Source organism: Amblyomma americanum, chromosome 3 (genome assembly GCF_052857255.1).
Source record: "Amblyomma americanum isolate KBUSLIRL-KWMA chromosome 3, ASM5285725v1, whole genome shotgun sequence".
Classification (NCBI taxonomy): Eukaryota; Metazoa; Arthropoda; class Arachnida; order Ixodida; family Ixodidae; genus Amblyomma; species Amblyomma americanum.
In genome coordinates, this window is record NC_135499.1 from 148541947 (window position 1) to 148561810 (window position 19864).

The 19864-nt window shown below is 44.5% G+C and overlaps 1 protein-coding gene across 6 annotated transcripts in view; it reads left to right on the forward strand.

Moving 5' to 3' along the window:
* Positions 1–19864, forward strand: part of LOC144125147 (calcitonin gene-related peptide type 1 receptor-like) — a 309750-nt gene that overhangs the window by 207927 nt on the left and 81959 nt on the right. The window lies entirely within an intron of this gene.

Sequence of the window (19864 nt, forward strand, 5' to 3'; positions counted from 1 at the left end):
GGTCGACTGATTGAAAAACGAACTTTATTGTGCTCTTTGTTCGAGGCACGAGTGTTGGCCTGTGACCCCACCGCTGTCACGTTGACCAAGACGGATGCTTATTTGGTCGCCGCCGACTGCAATAGAACATGGTGCTCGGGCCTTCCGCCTTCCGAAGCGTATTCTCGGACCAGACCAGAGCAACGGCCGCGCTTTGCGGTAAAAGTAGAAAGCACGCAGTCACATCCGTGGTCGGCCAGGTGGCAATGGGCAGTTCTGTGAGCGTCCTTGTGCTTAACTAAGAAGAAGCATGGAACTACTTCTAGGCTATGTGAACAGCCGACGAGGGGCTTCGGTAGGTACGTACATCTCTTCGTCGGAGTCTGTTGCGGTACTTGCGGCTGTTGTTTCAAAGCCGGAGATCGGCAAGAGTTTTTTGTGGGGTGGCGGACCAGATTCTGCGTGAGCCTCCGCAGCTCTCCGACATAGATGAAATAAGGAGCGCCTGCTGCTAAGGGCTTCCTCTCATCCTCTGCGAGGGTCCTTTAGGGCCTTGCGCCGTCGCTCAGAGAAAAATTTCGTTGTTGTACGTGAAATTAATGGTCAGAAACATTACAGATCTGCTGCGTTGACAGAATTTTTTTTTCAACTGGGTACGCGCTATATTTGAAGAAGAAAAGAGAAATATCGCCGTGGTGGTTCAGTGGTTATGGCGCTCGGTTGCAGGCCCGAAGGACGCGGATGCGATCCCGGCCGTGGCGGTCACAATTCAGTTCAGGCTATTTGCTGAAGGCCCATGTACTGTGCGATGTCAGTGCACGTTAAAGAACCGCATGTGGCCGAAATAATCCGAAGCCCTTCTCTAAGGCGTCCCTCATAGCCTGAGTCACTAAGCCTAGAAAACCTAAAGAAAACCTGAAACATGAAAAAAAAAGCTTCAAAAACTACTTCCGGGGATAATGACATTTGAGCAGTCATTTTTGAACTGGCTTGAATTGCATTGTTCTCCTGATGGTTCTGGTATGTTCTCTGTCAGGAATAGTAAAAAGAAAGTCGCAGTCAATTCTTTACTTCATCTCGGCAATACCCATTGACTCTGTGATAAACGACCGCAATTTGTTGCGTAGGGATCGAGGGCATGATTTATGATCACAGACACAGAAATCACTGCACCAATCTTGTCTCTGTACACTGGAGTATACCAGTAGACTGATCGTAGTGCCGGCAACGCGTGTGAGCCGAGACATTTGTTGACAAGCTGACTTTTTTTTTGTCCCCAAAGGTGACTGCTCTTACCGACTATCTCAGTACTTTATTGAATAGCGAGTACTTTATATAGATGTTTTTGTTGTCCTGTAGAATGTTTTGTGTGTCAGCTGTTGTCTAGAGTCTAGCAAAACAAGGGCACGAATCTGATTCTCTGTGCTGCAGTCAGCAATAATCATCGTACCAACATTAAGACTAACCGCTTAAAACATACCCTCTATATTGTGGCTCTGTCTACCTGGAAGTAATAAGCTTCTCTTCTAGAGTCATGCGCGTTCTTTGAATTTAACGATGCGCTTCAGTCGCGGGAGATAAAATGCACAGTTAAATTTTTCCTTCATCTCTTCAGAGGTGTGTGGTTGATAATTATGGAGTTTCTTTATACCACTCAGAATCGCATGTGTCTAAATCAGTTAATTACTTTCCACTTAATTTTTTGTCTTCTGAAACATGGCGTGGTGCCACCAACAGGTAGAATTCATAAGTAACGCGTGCGCCGCACATAACGTACGAAGGAATAAAATGTCCTAATCTTGAACAGCAACCATCGGATGATAAACCTTGCTTTTGGCAACAGCGGCTAGAGCTCATTGGATGTCGTCGGCTCATTCGATTCTAGCTTCCACAGCAAACATTCTGAATGCAATCGGATGTTTTCATGATGATCGGCGATTAGCTTGACTTAAAATTATAGGCTGCGACAATATGCCGCATGCGCTTAGTTTTGTTGAAAAGTAGTTTGCGACATTAAGGTTTTGGCGACCAATAAACTGCGTTACTGGCAGCACACCTTGTCTTAGAAAGTTCTCTCCAACACATGTACGGAAAGGCTGGATCAGTCCGTGGCAAAAGAAAACTTCCGTAACACTTTGGTTTACTGTTGCGACGCTCATTTTTATGCGAAACGAAATTTTGTCGATGAGACGCAGTAGAAAAAGCATCTCAAGTAGCCAACTTCCGTACAAATGTAGTGTTAGACTGCCTTGCAGTCAAACGCCAGGTTATAAATCTTGAGTGTTAGTTGCACCTTCTTTAATTATTCAATCGAATTATTACCTCTAAAGAGTCTATTAAAAAATTGGGACAAAATCAGATTCGCAAGACGCGAGAAGGAAACAAAAACAAAACCAATAACTGTTTTCAGTTTGATGCGAAGGGTGTACTACTTCTAATCAATTAGTGAACTTGGTCTGTTTCACGGCACGTGCATCAAAACGCGGACCTTAAAGGCTGCAAAGAACAGCAAGTTTTTAGAGTCGTTTAATTTAAATCATACCTGTATTTGTGGCAAGCACTTTGCATACGCTCGACACTGTATTGGCACATCATAGCTTAGTGGGCGTACAAATGTTTCCTTTTATATACGTTGTTTTCTGCGCTCTTTCCCGATACCGCGAATAGATTTCCAAAAATGTTTTGTCCCTTATCGCTTTCATGAATTTTCTAGCAAATATTTCATTAATACGTAGTGCAGTATTTATGATGCCCAGAACGCATAAAGTAGCGGTTATGGAGAAGTAAACGAAGTGAGTACTTTTTCCTGCTGTAAGAAAAAACTTCACAGGTGTGTTTAGACTTCATCACATACTGTTTCTGAGCTTCAAAAAATGCCTGTAGTTTAACTAGCTCGCATAAATCACTATAGTATTAATCTCAAACATTATTTCTGGAAATTGCGCTTACGAAATTGTCTTGGCTGTGTTCTGGTGAGTGCCCACCAATGAATACACGTCGGGCTGCTTTCATATGCTGTTTCTCAAAAATTGCGTCAGTGCTTATTCTTGAGTGCATATTAGGAAACCATGAGTATAAGAAAGTCCACGCGCTTTTTTCAACGCAATTTTAAAAGTTTTTGTTTTAAGTCTGGAGTCTGTAACACTTCCCAGCGTAGCTGTTACTATTGAAAATACCGCTTGTCCTCTACCACATTGAAAGTTTTTTTTATTACTTTGCTTCAACCATGCCTGCTTCAAACAGCTGCCCCAGTACTCCCGGGCTAGCTCTAAGCACCACTTTTTGAGGCACATCTCCAGCCACTATAGTTCTTTCAGCCACATGCACACGAATGAATGCCACATAAAAGTTTCCTGATATCACTCCCCCTCTCCCCCAAGTAATGATATTAGAGCCAGATGTTGCCACAGTGTCCCCAGATTGCACATGCGTTGTTTGCGCTCTAGCGTTCATACATTTGCACCCATGGCGCAAAGTAATTTTAAGTTTCAAAACAGTAAGGCCACTTGCTAAAGCACTCAATCACTTGCGCTAGGAAGCGGAACTTCTAGACTACGCACACATACTAAAAAAGATTTCGTGGTACCAACATACAAGCCTGAAAAAACATCGTTACCTCACATGTCATGACAATGCTTATGCAAAGTGTGGACGTTCTGTAGACAGCGGAACAATGAATAGATTTCTAGTTCATTATGAAACTTTACCGCGCATTGTTTTAGGATGAAATGCGGAATGAATTAAGCTTTCAGACAACCTGACTGTTCTTCGTACCATAACACTGACCGTGAAATGAAACGTCAGCTGAGAGAATAGTGCTCTTCAGAGCATGTCAACGAAATGTGAAGCCGAATGGTAGCTCATGCACTGCCAAAAATGTTGAAAAGAAAACCGAAACATTTTAAAATTTTGAACACCCATTTGTTGGTTGCACCGACTTAACTTAACCAGGAGTCTATTCTCTTTTTAATAACGATAGAAGTGTGCAAACTGTTGGCTTGCTCCAGAGAGCGAAAAATTAACAGTTTGCTTAGACGCGCATGCTCACTCGTCTTCCAACAACGCTGTTCAAAGTTCCCGATAAGCTGATATTTTTGTCTGCCGTGAAGGCGCAATGAGTTTTCTACGAAATAACGACATTAATTAGATAGAGTCTTTGGGGCATTTGGAAACTTTCAGTAGTTTCAAAACGTCTTTATTAAGGCTGCCCATTCAGGTTGCATTGGTGCAATCATTGACGCGTTACGAATTTATTTCGTTTGCACAGGACAAGATAAAAAAAAAACTGAAGCAAGAAAAGACATGTCGCGTAACCTTTATATCTAATTTCATATGCTGGTAAATGAAGTGCGTCACAACAGCGCGTGCCAACACTAGGCGGAGTTAGCTTGCGCAGGCGCATTCATGTGCGAGTGCGGTCTTCTTGAATATGTTAGCAGTGGAACATATTTCGCTCTCAGTTGCGTAGTGTGCGATTAATCAAGAAGCTAAAAAAAACATACATCTTATTTCCTGTTCCAAATTATAATTATTCTTGGAAAGAAAATCTATAACGACAGCCATAGGCGTTCTTTGCGCTCTCATCGCGTTCTCATGGTCGTCTTTGGTACAACAGTGTCCGCAATTCTCTTAATTCTTTCAGCATCTCCGTTGCACTTCCCGCTGCATTAGTGTACAGGATGGAAATTTATGCCATTGGACTCAGCGATGAATTCGTAGGGCGATACGCACTTTGAAAGCTATGTTGGTTCTCTGTGCGGCGTGATACCGAAGTGACACTGGCATCACAATTGGTATGGAAATAGCCGATCCCCATTTTTTATCCCCACTCTTAGCCTGAAGGCCTCAACTAGTTTCGCGCGACAACGGACCTTGGAAACTTGACGATCAAATTGGTGCTTTTTGCTTCATTCAAGGATTTATTTTGTTGCTCCACGTTCGGTATTAGGCAATGATAGACACTTAATTTAGGAAACACCGAGTGGCAGCGCGCACTGATGACAAAGACGCAGAGAGTACAGGACGCACGGCTTTTTGTCTCCTCTCGGTTCTTTCTTTCAATTTTCTTAGTCGCTGTCGAAGAAGAGAAAAAAGATTTTTAATCGGTGATATAAACTGTACATGAATGAATGTACAGAAGGAGGTCCCAGAGCACGAAGGCTGCATCGGGACCTCCTATGGGTAGATATAAGAATTCAGATGCAATCATGCAAACAACAAGCATTTCACGAAAGAAGGATAGAAATATCATTATGAACACCAATAAAATAAGCAAGATCCGACCAACACGCGTTATAATGTGTCAGCGAAAAAATTCCGGCTAGGCCACAAAATGCGAATGTTTTTTGCGCTTAAAAATACTCAAAGATTGCGAACGTTTAATGTCAGTAGGAAGCTGTTTCTAAACTAACAATGCAGAAAAATGACTTCTCTCTGCCATGATTAGAACGTGCCTTTGGAAGCAAGTTGTTATTTGCGGAAAATCTTATTGAATAGCACCTCTTCTTGTGTTTACCGGTCTGCTTGCGTTTACTACGCATGCATTCGTAATACGACACATTTAAAGCGACTATTCTTTATTTGCCTTCATTTTGACCAAGGATTTATCTTTTCGTCAGTGCCGTTTATTCTTTCGTCATACGATTCTAGGTTTGCCGCTTTTTATTTCATTTTCACTTGAATTTATTTTTATACGTACAATACAGAGATCAAGTACAGAGTGTGTATGTTACTACAACGATCACTCTCATTATCAGTGAAAAAAAAATACCAGTTTTTTCATTTTGTTCACAACGTATAACGCTTGCTATGTTAGGAAGCCGATAGGCGTGAATTCGTCACAATTTATGTGAAAAACGCACCAATAGCAAAAAGAAAGCAGAAGAGATTATAGAAAGAACGCTGACTGCCTGCTGGATTTTCTGCTGGGCGTCTTGCTTATAGTGATGATGCGTGATCATAAAGCGTTGCAAGATTTATTTCGCATACAGAATTTGTCTCCTACTCTCTTAGCTGCCTTCGTATCTTTGATGTTTCCTTCGCATCACTAAGCTGCATTTGCGGAAGCACACCTCCGCCTAATCGTCAAATGAATTCCCTGAAACGCGTTCAGTGTGCTGTTGAGGCGGTCAGGTAAACAACATCAGACAACTGCTCCTGCATGGTATAAATAACTTCCTATCCTGATCACGCTTTTCACGTCAACGCGTAAACAAGCCGCAGTAAATTTAAACGCTACTCATTGCTCGTTGACTTAGGGAACATTAAAATTATAAAAATATAGAGATGTGCTCACCGAGCTCTCAAACCACCACCACCACCAGCAGCCTATCTGGGCGATTATTCTGCCCTCGAGCGAGCGAATTCAAACTTATACTCTGTTTTGCAACGAGAGTTTGAGGCCGCGGGAGTTGCCAGCTTTTGCGATGGTGAAAGAGTGTCAATGTCCCGGTGAAACCGAGTATAAACTGTATTAAAAATGCTGCGAGAGTTTACGAAATCCGCAGGTGCGCCTGCTAATCTTGTCGTGTTGAACCGCCGTGTTGTCTGCCGTACGTTTTGCGTCGGTTTGCATAAACATCATCATCGCGGGCGTGTGTGGGGTGATTGGCCGATAAGGGAAGCGGCTTGGAGGCTGCGAAACTCCAAAGCGAGCTCAAGCAGGAAGTTTCTACACCGCCCTGGTAGTTGGAAAAGAAAGCCCACATACTAAAAAAAACGCTGTGCTTGCGATAAACGTGGCGGGCAAGTAACTTGAGTGAACGCATGCTCCTAAACGGATGGTACATGTAAACGAGCCTCTAGCGACACGTGAGGTTACGGACGTCAGAATCAAAGAACTTAACAAAAATTGATATGGCTACCCCGCTGGAGAATATCAAACCAACGCTGCCTCGGCCAAAGAGCAGCTCATGCTTTAGGCATGCCTTGAAAACCAAAACAGGAACTATAATTTTTTTTTTCAGTTTCAAGATCAGCGAATTGCCGAATATTCTTGCTGCGCGAGGATGTTCGAATAAATTCGAGTTTATCGCGAAAATTAAAACGATAACTAAATTTCATGAAATGAAGACTGTGCACACCTTTTAAAATTCTTAACACTTACCCTTATTCGCAGATGCGAAGGAAACATATGTAATCAGAGCGTCTTATTATCGACAAGTTAATGAGCAGTTCGCCTACCACGTATGATACGTACTCATTTCTCAGGTACTAGTCCGCAGGCAACTGTCAGCGCTGTTAAGCCTTACTAATAATACACACAGCTGAACAGCCAACAAAAAAAAACCATCTCAACTCGTGCCGGCCTGGAGACTACCAAAACCATCCGTCCCGTGTACTCGCAACATACACGACTAACAACCCTGAGCGTTTGTGACAGCAAAATTCGCCTTATCAGCCTGGGAGGTGAATTACGAAAGTGAGGCGTCACCCGTTCGCCTCTGCTTTCGCACACCCCCCAGCCTTGGTTGACCTGTGAGGCAACTACGGCGAACCCTTTCTGCGTGTCGGACCGGGTGTTTCGCTGATGAAGGACAGGCAGGCCACGCCCTGCACTGCCCGCCTAGCGTGCAGAGGTAATTAAAGGCCTTGCTTGACCGGCGCCAGACAACGCTGTCAGCGCTGTCCGGTGAGCCTCGTTTTCGAAAACAGCCGCGGTGCTCTACTGTGTCGCAGGCGCGCACGCCAGGAGGTACTTACTTAGCTGGCGGTGCGGGCTGAAAGATAATTCGCTAACTGTCCTGGTTCGTTTTGCCTTTGACGTCTGTTTAGGCATCGTGCGAGGAAACAGGCAGCCTTGTCCAAGAGAAGAATGGAAGCGTAGCTTTATCAGCGCCCAGCTCCCGTCTTTATTTTTTTTATGATGCCAAGTAAAGCCAGACACGTGATTCTCGTTTTTGTTGTTTCACCCCATTTAAAACTTGAGCCTTTACGAAAAGTAAAGAAATTCTGAGAAAGCGCAAATGTACACGTACTCCGAGACATGAAAATACCAAAAACGTAATTTTTGATCAGCCGCCAACAACGTTGATTTATCTGATTCACCACTGAGGCTGAATGAAAATATATGAACGACAAAAAAAAAATTCATAGGGACACCTAATTTCGTTACGCGTTGCAAATGCGATAGAATTAGCAGCTGTTTATGCCTTTATCAGAAGTGACGTCACTTTTTTTCAGCTAATGAGAATGAGCCCGCCCAGTGACATCACTTCCCTCCAGCCAGTCGGAATGCCCCGGTCCGATGATGTCACCTCCCTCAGGCCAATCGTAATGCTCTGGTCTTGTGACGTCACTTCCCTCTAGCCAATGAACGAATTTTATGATTGACGAGGCATGTTTTCCACCATTTGGCTTCTAATGAAAACCACCAAACACCATTTTTAAGGCGATAGCGTTAAGGGTCGCGTGTCACAGAAGAGCCGGCGTCGGCGTCACTGGCAGTGAGTGAAAAATCTCGATGGAAGCAAAGAGCTAATACAGGAATGCGTCAAAGGATGTTCGGATTGGCACCGAATTTCTCCTGGAGGTTCCTGAGACGAAAGGAAAGTACTTGAGTTGGAAAAAAATTGTGCTTAATTTGATTGTGGGTGGGTATCGAATCCAGGCCCTCCGGATTTTGAGACAGGTACTCTAAGCATAGGCCAGGAAATCTCGGCAGTTGAAGCTGAATAAAGATGGGCCAGTGAACGCGTTGTGGTCTTGTGGATGTTGACTTGGTGAACGGTCTTAGAGACATGCACAAGAGTAATTATGAGTATGTTAATTAGGCATTAGGAATTAGGTCGTTGTGTAAGTGTTGAGTAGGCAATGAGAACGGGACCCGATAACGTTATCGCATTCTATCCTTAAAAGTGAAGCTTTTTAGCCCAATATTTTTAGCACTGGAGAGAATTCAGGCAGGCCGTACTGATTGTGCTTTGTTGAGAGTGGCCATTGCTCCCTTACCGAATGTAAAGTTAGGTAGCACTGTGCTACTAAGCACGAATATATAAGAGATCGGGGTGTGTACGGTCACCCACACACATGTCTGGAGCGTTCTAATGGCGTGGTCTGCTGTGCATTTATGACAATTGTCGCTGCCTGGAGAGCCCGGTACATCTTATAGACATGATGAGCTAAGTACGTACCAAGGGAATACGCACGCACAATAAGACCTTGTTTCGAGGCCTAGGGTACTCGTAAATTACTCAAGTGTGCTTCACTTGTACTCCAAGTGTACTCCAAGTGGGCTGTTACAGCGCTCTAGACAGCCGTGTAGACAGTTCAACAGCTAAAGAAAGCATGCTGTTCCAGCGGGGTATAAAGTGCGCGAAAATAAGTTTGGCTGTAATTACGAGCAGGCATTGCCACTTAGAGATCACACTGCTCGTTTTATTCGCGTACACAAATTCTCGTTCGACATTCCACCCTGAAAAGTAACTAATCTTTCTGAGTCTTCCAGGCCATCACGATTTTGTTCCAAGACAGCGTTCGGTGCAGGGCGTGGCTTAGCACTCCTTTCGCCCAGCTAAAAGCGTTGTCATCAGATAAATCAGTAACAAAGTTGTGTCCAGATATTTTTGCACGTACTATTAGAAGAGACTGCGGAAAAATTTTGATTTAAAGTGTAAGAAAGCAAGCGCAAAAAGGTCTAAAATAGTTCTCAAGTTAGGAGGTACGGAGTTGCCATTCCCAAAAGAAATCCTGGATTTATTTCTGCAAAAAGAAATGATGCATGGTTGTTTGACGTCTTTCTACTAATAAATCACGTGCCCCATTGTGTTTCTCTCTATCCAACTTGTGTTTACTGAGAGCAAGCTGCATTATACTTTCTTTCAAACTGATCACATTGCACACTGCACTGCACATCGTTGGCATTCGTTCATACGATGTGATTTGTCGTCCACAGGCACGCACTGATTCAGCTCTGTGATGAGATTTTGGAAACGCAATAGACGAAAAAGCAAAAAAAAAAAAGAACGAAACGAGGAACTTGAAAGAACTGAAGTATGTAATCAGCCGGGCTTTTGAAATGAGTTTACAACATCAGATGTGGTTTCAAAAGAACCGATGCGCGGGCGGACCAGCTCGAACGCCACCCCACATAAAATTCGCTGCCACAAAAGCAGATGAAAGTGCGCATGCGCGCACCATCCAGTGCAACAAACGCGATTACGGGAAGGGATCGAAGAATAGATGTTAGTGCCGCATCACTGGTAAAGCCCATCGCTACACTGTCATTGTCTCGGACTCTCGAAATTTGGGGTGTCAGGACTCGTTTCTAGCACCAACACAATAAACTGTGCAACGTGCCCAGCATGAGCCACGCTTAAATTTTCGAACAGTGTAAAGCCTTCCGATTAGTTTCTCGGTCAGATCGCCTTCGGGAAGGGCTGGCGGTGAAACTCAGTGATCGTGGAGGTAGTTGCCGTTTGTCGGGAGGTGTCTTACTGCGAAAGTACTTCACACAGCCGTCTCCTGCTCTGATCCAATCTCTAAAATCGACAATAATATTAGACCTGAAACAAAGATATTTGCGCGCTCAAGAAAAGACAAACAATTTTTGGTGTTAACAACCGCAGCTGCAGATAACTGCCTTCGCGATGTGGCGTCCGTTGATACATTTTTGATATATAACTGTGATTTCGAGCTTTCCGTCAGCAATCATAAAAAAGTAAGGCGAATGTACAGGATGCTTCAGCTAAGATGTTCTGCAATTTTTTTTAAATGTTTGAGTTAGAAAGCCGTTTTTTGGGTATAGCGCTGCCAGCTGTGTAGCGCATCAGTCACTCAAGCACGGTGCGCTTCGATCAAGGCGAAATATGACAAAGCACGCATGAGTGATCCCAATATTTTCGCCTGGCGACTACGTTTGCGAAAAACAGGCAAAAGTACTTAATAGAGCGAAATTACACGATTGCCGTGTAATTTCGTGTATGTGTGTAAATGTAAATGTGTAATTTTCGTGTAAATGTAAAATGGTCGTGTAAATCTGCTTATACACACTATGTACCAAAGAGCTTCGTATTTTGCAGCATTGGCCAGCAAACTCGCGATGTGCCTCTGCCAGAGTTTTTCATAGTTTTCAAAGTTTTTCATAGTTACATTTGAAAATTCCCTTAAGAGTGTACATTATGGTGGGAAGAAATAAAAAAAGATGGAATTCTTGAGATCAAACAAAGGTTGGGAGGAAAGGATAAGTCCGCTTACTAACATTTCGTCAAACCAACTTGTTGAATCTTATTTCTACTCCGGAAATTCGCATATGACACACAGACAAGTTGTTCTTGGTTTTTTTTCCATCGATGATTGGATATTGTGCTCAACAACTACGGGTTTTATGGCGCCTAACGACATTCTCGGTAATCTGATAACTGAATTCTTGTAATTTAGCCTTGATACTTTCTCACAGGCCCCTCGCGCCTTCGTTGCCGCATATGCATGCCAAAAGGAAAAGTATCGATTTGATGGCGTAGCCTCTAAAGGCACATATCTGGGATGTCGTATGCGAATGGCGAGTTTCATTGTCTGTCGCGTGTGCAAGGCAACGGAAGCGCGAACAAGTTTCCGAAGCGTGTCAGGTGCCGAGACCAAACACATTTGGATGGAAAGGTAGTCGCCCCTCAACGAGCGTGCATGCGTGCACACGCATGACGCGCGGTCGTCGACACCTTCGAGCGTCGCCTACGCCGCAGTGACCACTGTCTCTCAGAACCTTATAAATGAGCCGCAGCCGCTGTCAGCAGGAATACACGTCTAAAGGGCGCCAACGGCGACGGCCAACGCCCTGCCGCCATTCGCTATTCTGGTCATGTTCGAATTGAAACACACAGAAAAGCGAGAACTATGGCGACCAGGATTGATGAAGCGAAAGGTGAAGAAGGAAGGACGGCCATAAAGACTTCAAGTTTAAAGTCATCGGCCGAAGAACATCGTGTACTGGAGTCTGCGCACGTCCATTTCTGGCCTCTCGCGTTTTCCGTTTCATTTTTTTTTACTGGTGCATTTGGATCAAGTCGGGGATCCGCCACGTAGCCTCTGCGCGTCCTTTTATCAGGTGCGTCGCAGTCGCACGTGTCCGTGCCGCGAATAATGTGATGTCTATTGCTTGTTCGTCTTTCTTTCGCTGAGAATAGCTTTCGATGCGTGCAAAAGAGCGGTCAGGCTGTTCGGGGCTTGAATGAGGAGAAAAAAGAGGGTCGGGGGCGTGTCAGAATCATCTTTGCCTAAAAAAATAAAAATAGCTGCGCGACTCTTCAACCTGTTCATCGTCTTGGTGAAGGTTTCTGGTTCGGCACACCTGCAGTGCATACATGTCGAAGATCGACGGAGGTGACGTTGAAAGGAAGGTTTCGATATTAAGTTAAGCTGCTAAAATGTTTGGTCTAGGTACCACCAGAGCATAAATCTCTATTTTGTAAAAAAAAGGATAACTGTTATAAAGATTCATCAAAAGACACGCACAAGACCGAAAGTCACACGAGTACTTTGCCTCAGAAACAGAACAGAAACATTTTATTTTAATCTGCCTATTGTCCTGGAAACGTCCCACAAAGGCAGAGATTATGTGCCAGGCCATGCTTGGCTCCGGGAAATTTTTCCTAATTGTGCGGATCAGACATTTATACCATTCAGTTTTGGCGAGTTGCAGGCTTTTCTATTAAAATACATTTAGAGGTATGCCCCAAGGTGGAGTGAAATTCAGTTACAGAAACAGTTACCCATTAGTAGCTCCCCGAGCAGATCCGTACGGCTGCGGAGAAAAAAAAATCTGCACCTTTCTCAGCGATCTCGCAGCTGAATGAAAGTCTGTGCTGGGGGTGTCGAGGAATGGATTTCGTTGCCATTTTTAACTGTATGACTGCGCCGAAGTAGATAGTGATGATGATGATGATGATGATGATGATGATGATGATGATGGCCTCTGGCTGATGGCATGGTAATAAGCTAATATTCCTTTCTTGAACTTCTTTTTTTTGCGCTGGGGTACATAGCTTAAGTGCCAGCAATTTTCTTGCGAGGATGATTACCGGCTTTGTGGCATTACTACATGGACTTTTCCTGTTCTAGACTAATAGAACGTGAAAGGGGAGTTCCTTCTAAGGTAGAACTTTCTACCTTAGCAAGCACTTAAGTGCCGCGGTGGCTCGGTGGTTAGGGCGCTCGGCTTCTGATCCGCCGGTCCCGGGTTCGAACCCGACCGCGGCTGCCGCGTTTCGATGGAAGCGGAACGCGAAGGTGCCCGTGTGCTGTGCGATGTCAGTGCACGTTAAAGATCCGCAGGTGTTCGAAATTATTCCAGAGCCCTCCACTACGGCACCTCTTTCTTCCTTTCTTCTTTCACTCCCTCCTTTATCCCTCGCCTTAAGGCGTGGTTCAGGTGTCCGCCGATATGTGAGACAGATAGTGCACCATTTCCTTTCCCCAAAAATCAATTTGCAATTTTTTTTAGCAAGGTCTCGCCTCGATGCGTCCACGCTGCGCAGAGGCCCAAGAAATGTACCTCAGTGCAATGTGTTAGAACATTGCAGCGTATCCTGCAGGGCGAAGAAAAAGTCTGAGGAGAACGAAATATAAATTGGCAACCCTGGAGATCGTCGCTCACTGCCGTGAGTGCCGGTCTGTAGATGACGCTCACTCATAGCCATTCGCGCGGTCTTTCTCGCAACGAGGGAGGGTAGCAGGCCAAAGCACTTTCCTCAAGCAGACCTCTTAGTCTCTTCTGGCATTAAACTTTAACTGTCTTCCTCTTTGCTGGTTCGGTCGTAAGTTCACCGGTCTCGGAACGGGGAGGTGAAAGCTTGATTTCCGCATTCCACCAGTTATGAACTGGTTTCCCTATCCAATTGACTAATGCCCGCTGACAGACTGCAAGCAGAAAAAAATTACTGAAGTCTACGTTTCTGCACATAGTTTGATATGAAGAGGAATAAAAAAATAAAACTCTTACTGAGATTGAAGTGCATTCGTTTAAAAGGCGTTTTCTGCTCCTCCGGAAATATCCGTCGAACAGGGCGCACCATTTGTTCTACGCTCAGACTGAGCACTATCGGCGACATGCTGTTAAGTAGCGTAGCACACGTTTCCTCCCTTGCCAGCCCTCATTTATCATCCGGGCTTACTGGCAGCTGCGTCCAGGAAGCGCGTTCAATAATGCAGCGACGACGCCATTAACCAATGCGAGATTCGGCGAAAGAAAAGAAATAAAAAGAATAACTCCATCATTTCTACGCGATGTGGTAATTAACCGCTCGAATGCGTCCTGCTAGGAAGTAGACAGACCTGCAATTATATGCAATCACTCCATTTTGCAAGTGGCAGCGGGTGAGGAAAACGGATGGCTGTTGGGAGCTTTGCCGCTGTGTCAGGACGTGGCGATGTGCTTAGTGCCCCGTCAGCACGCATTTCTATTACTCGGTTGGGTTTACTATGCATGGGGTTTTTTTACGCACCTTTTTACCAGCGGTGCGTTAGGGAGCCTTAGGATTCCCGTATTACGACAGTGACATGGCATCGACATACGCGCTTGCTTTGCGTGTCGTGCACTAAGCTTTTGTTCCGGACATGCTTCTTTAAATCTGCAGCATGCCTATACACTGCCGGGTTTAAAGTAACAGTGAGGAGAATCTGAAGCTCGTCTGTATCAATCGATTACCACGTACTAAGAGCAAAAAGGATATTTGTTCGGGGAATGAAGCCTTTATAGGCTGGAAAAGGAAAAAAAAAATCACCACCCGTTTTCACAACGAAACTACATTGACCTGAGCACAGTTTGTACGCACACCTCTGAGGCTCGACTACAGCACCTTCCACTTCCAACCAGTGATCAAGGAGGTGATAATACCTTCAACGGCTTCATGAAAGTCGTCGGAGACGTGATTATCAACTTTCTGACGGATAACGGTCAAGATCAAGTAACTATACGCCAGTTTCGGTCTTCGGTATTATCAATACCATTTTTGAAAAATGCTGCGTGTATATGTCAAGACACTGTTAGGCAGTTGTAGTACTATGCGCCCTATGCCGCACGGCTTCACACCGCAGAGATTAAAAGGAGCTGCTATCCTTGTCCTAATGGAAATCTTTGTAAATGGAGCCCTCCACGAGAACAAGATTGCCGTAGTTGTGCATTTAAACGTTAACAAGGCGTTCAGTTACGTTCATAATACCATGCTACTTGATAACCATCGTTATTATCAGTATCAGTAATATGCTAGTTAACTTACCAACCGCGAAGGGCATTTTGTAATGAATAACTTGATCTGTGAACCACAGGCCGCGCTGACTGGGGTGCCACAGGGTTGATACTGGAACCGACCTTTTGATACACGCAAATGACTTTCCTTCAACCCTGAAATATGTCCAAGCGATGTACAGTCGCGAGTAAAAAGAGTTGCCACTAGTAACGTGCCACAGGAGCGGCATACAGCAACGCTCAGCGCTGCGGTTACGAACATGCCGATAACAAAACTGCCAGGTGTGTTCGCAAAGCACGGCTGCGCCAGCCGCGCAGTTCGATTTTCACCGCTCTGGTGAGGTCATTGAGCTAATCTTTTTGCTCGTGACTGTACGCTTATGATACGGCTTAAATTGGCACGAATCTATGCCGTTTGTTTGTTTACGCTCAGTGCCACCGGCACTCAGTTTTTTCATTTCGTTTGTGGCGCGAGATGCTGCCATACATATCTTTAATACTATCAGGCACGAGCGGCTGCTTCCAAAGTGTTCCAGAGACCGGCAGGCATTCTTTTTTTGGACGACCTGCGAACATGCTTGTTGCTTTCTATGCCACCGAATCATTCAGTTCTTTGCGGGCGCGAATCAGTCCAATAATCAGTTTCTTATTGAAGCCCTTTTTGTTGTCTTCCTGACCGCCGAACTGCTATAACCACTGCTTGAAAATATTTTTAGGCGACTCACCAAGGGTCTAAACAGTACAATAAGCGAAGGATTAGAAAGATTCCTAATGCAGTTTACTACAAACTTAATCTGCGTTAATATTAAGAAAGCCAAATACACTGTGTCCAGTTCCGGAGATTAAACTACAATGACAGTACCTTGTACGTAAAGAATGTGCCGATACGACACGTAAGAAGTTTTAAATACCTAGGCGTGCACTTCGTTTCGAAGGTGATATGAAGCTCTCTCATGGAATTTAGAAAAACCAAACTGTCAGTTTAAGCTGCTGATACGCTCCGAAAGGCGCGTGTCATTAGTTTTTTACGCCCGTCAATCCAAGGAACGGGGGAAGTGGGATTCGAGCACGTGACTTTTCCCATGCATGCGCATGCTTCAGTTCACTTCAAAACACGTCCTAATTGAATGCTTGTAACTAATGGCGCCTCTAGTATTTGATGCAGAACCCCAAACGGCTCAATTTATTTATGCTGGAGCGGTAGGAAGATTTCAACGTTTTACAGCCGGCAGCGCTGGTTTAACGTTACCACCAAGAAAGATTGAGTAGCGTGTCGCGACGCGTTTTCATGCGTAATGCCCAGTATTCTGGCCAGGCACTTCATGGTAACATACAGCTCTCTACTCTGTGCAAAGGCCTGCGCAAGACTGCATTGCTTTTCCTTTATATTCATTCTCGTCACTCCTTTCTGCGCAGCTGCTGTAACAGGGTTGAATTACTAACCCATTCATTTCATTATAGCACTCTTTTTTTTATCCTGTCGCAGTCTTCATATATGCGGCTCTGGACATCTCTTTGAACTACCCTCTATCCATCCATGACCAAAGAAGGATGTTTGGCGATCAATGGCTAATGATGGTAGGGTCAACTTTCATGAATGGAATGGCACGCCCATAATTCGGGGCAATGGTACGAGACGGAAGCTCCTTCCTAGAAGAACAAAATGTTTCCCACCGAGGCTTCTTTCAAGACGTCGTCGCACATCAGAAATAGCCTCACCCCCCTTTCGCGTACTCTCATAACTAACGGCGTTCCTTTCACCATGTTATCAAAGGACGAGATGATTAAACACCTCGGACGAGGCTATGCTTTCTGCATTAGTATCTGGAGAACGATAAGCTCAGGGAAGCTGACCAGGCGACCTATATATATAATATTATCGGGAGAAGTTCGTGAATCTAGGTCTTTGATCTTATTTGCTTTCTTGTTCTTCTCATCAAGTGCGTTCATCGCCTGAAATGGCACTGAAACATTGCACCACTATCATCTTTTGCGGCAAGGGATGTCGTGAGTGTAGCATAAAGGAGGATTTATTTATGAAGGATTTCGGGAATTTGCCAAGTTTGCAGTGTCAACACCGGTAGCTGCTAGTGCGAACAACTTCTCGGCGTTTGTAGTATGGTTCCAGACAAGCGTTTTGTCGTAACATGTATGGGATGCTGGGTTGCGATTAGAACGGAAAGTTTGAATTTGAAATTAATCCTTAATATTAGTTTTTAAAATGTAAATGCCTGGAAAAGGACTGGAGAATAAAGGTGGCATTTTTTATGTGCGCTCTATAAGGCAGCAGCAGAGAAAGCACAGAAGAATATTTACGGCACTAAATAAGAGGAACGACACAGAAAAAAGGAAAAACATAATAAAACAAAACAGAAAGTACCCAAACACTGCTAAAAAATTTGCGCACAAAAAATTCTGATCCAGAGTTTCATTCAAAAAAAAAAATATCCTAGAAAACTACACTGCCGCCCCTAACAAGTCGGAAAAAAAGCTCCGAATGCTTATGTAACATCAGGAAGAAATATTTTATTAAGGAATTTTAAGCTTGCTTAGCATGGATTGCAAATTATGACCTGAAAGCCATAGTTTGTGCGTTGGTGTGAAGCGTGCTAGTGTTCGCGGTGGTGCATTGTGCAGCATGCGGGATTTTTCAGGAAACTGGCAACTTCTTATGTACACACAATCAATTCACCATTCTGTGATTCAAATTATTGGCGAATAAAACAGTATTTTATATAATTACGTAGAGGGACCCAAAGAAGATCGCACTGTCTTGTCGAATCACAATGCTCTATTCTTGGTGGAAGAGCTTCGATCAATGGAATCCTTGAATAGGCACTGCGTCCATGGGGTTCATACTCAGTTTGCTGAATAAATAATTTGGGCAACAACTCTAATGCGCACCCTCAGCGACGTCGTAGTCAAGAAGACAGTCACTTCATCGTGCAGTGGCTCAGTACCTGCACAGAACACTAGGCAGCTATATTATTTTCGTCACGCATTGGCATCACTAAAAGAGGGGCACAGTTTTTGATGTTGGAGAAACATTGGCTACGAAGTCACCGCTCTACAAACTAAGAAAAATGTTTCTGCAACGAATAGTCTGGCATGTGTGTGTTAAACTGAAGTACTTCGTAAGCGATGGGAAACGCGCGTGAGCAATCAGGATTTTTGTTTTCGTTGGCCTTGTGCGCTAAGGCGGAGGAGAGGCAGGAAATTACCTGGACAAGAAACCGGTTTCCTACCCTGCGCTGGATAAGCCTTACTAGGCTAGAATAGCATGGCTTGTAGTCATTGAGAAATACCTGCTGTGTTCAAGCACGCGGTAGTAAAGTGTTGCTACACACTTAGTGTTCAGACTGCTTTAAATTTTATGGTTCAAGTATTACACTAAAATACGAACCACTGAACAACTAAAAATGCTAACAGCGCACGCCACTTACTTGATAGACTGCTAAACAAATGTGAATGCCTTTTACATAACCGCTTATTTGTTGTTCTGACAAATTTGACTTGTTGATAATATTGGCTGACAATGTGTGCCCTCTCTATCCTTAAATGTATCATACATAAAGCAGCGTGCCTGTATATAAACAAATACCTGTAATCGGAATGTCAAACGTTCATTATGGATATATCGCCCGGAGTTTTGCGCCTTTATTTTCATGTGCACTCTTAGTAAGGCATTTCTTCAAGGGCGTACATAGAGTACTATCACTTTATTATGTGCTCGTTTTAAACAACCTGAATTGGTTCCTGGCGTCTGTGATCCGAAGATATATTAACGACGTTGGCACTTGAAAATCGTGTGAATGCGCTAGCTTGGACAAAAATTGCGGAAATAAAGTTTTTGTATTTCTGAAGGACAATTTGTATCTTGGGGATATCGCTAGACGATGTCCTCGTTGACAGGTATACCGTCAAACAGTGACCACAAGAAAATTGATCTTAACCTCTACTTGGTGCATCTGGATGCCACTCGTAGCCACAACATTGTCTCCTGACGAGGTGAAGAAATTTTTAGGGTTCATCATTCCAAGCTTTGCGGGAAATGATTTTAAGGCAAGGGCTTCGTCACTTGTAAAGCTTTTCGCTTCTCTTTACCGCGGAAGCGGTAAGGGTCTCGTTAAGCGGGAAGCCAGGCATCTGCGTGGGCGTAACCCTGGCAGGTGGCAACCTGCCAACAGGGTTGTGGACCACTTCAATGCAATCGCCCACCGCGTCGCTTCGCATAAGCCTTACAGGCGCTCGGGAACAACAGCCTGGGTCTGACAAGCCCCTCTGGTGGCTTTGTTTGAAACAGCCACCTGCAGGGGCTGGGCGGAAGCTATGTGGGCGGATTAGATTAAGAAGTTTGCGCAGATAGGGTGGCCGCAGCTGCCACAGGACAGGGTTAATTGCAGAGATATGGGAGAGGCCTTCGTCCTGCAGTGGGCGTAGCCAGGCTGATGCTGATGATGATGACGACCGGGCCAGTGGCGCATCGCTGAACCACCTGACTACTGCGCCAAGGGTAGTGTGACGACTCTTAGCGATCTATAAATGTATATTGACATCAACGCGTTGACGCTATCGCGTCATACCGCGTCATACCGCTAACTTCGGAACTTAAAGTGTCCCCCCAAGGATTCTTCTTTACTGCATCTAGATTGCGTGCCGGTCCTCGGGTGGTTGTTTGTTCTTTCCGAGAGGGAAAAATTAGGTGGG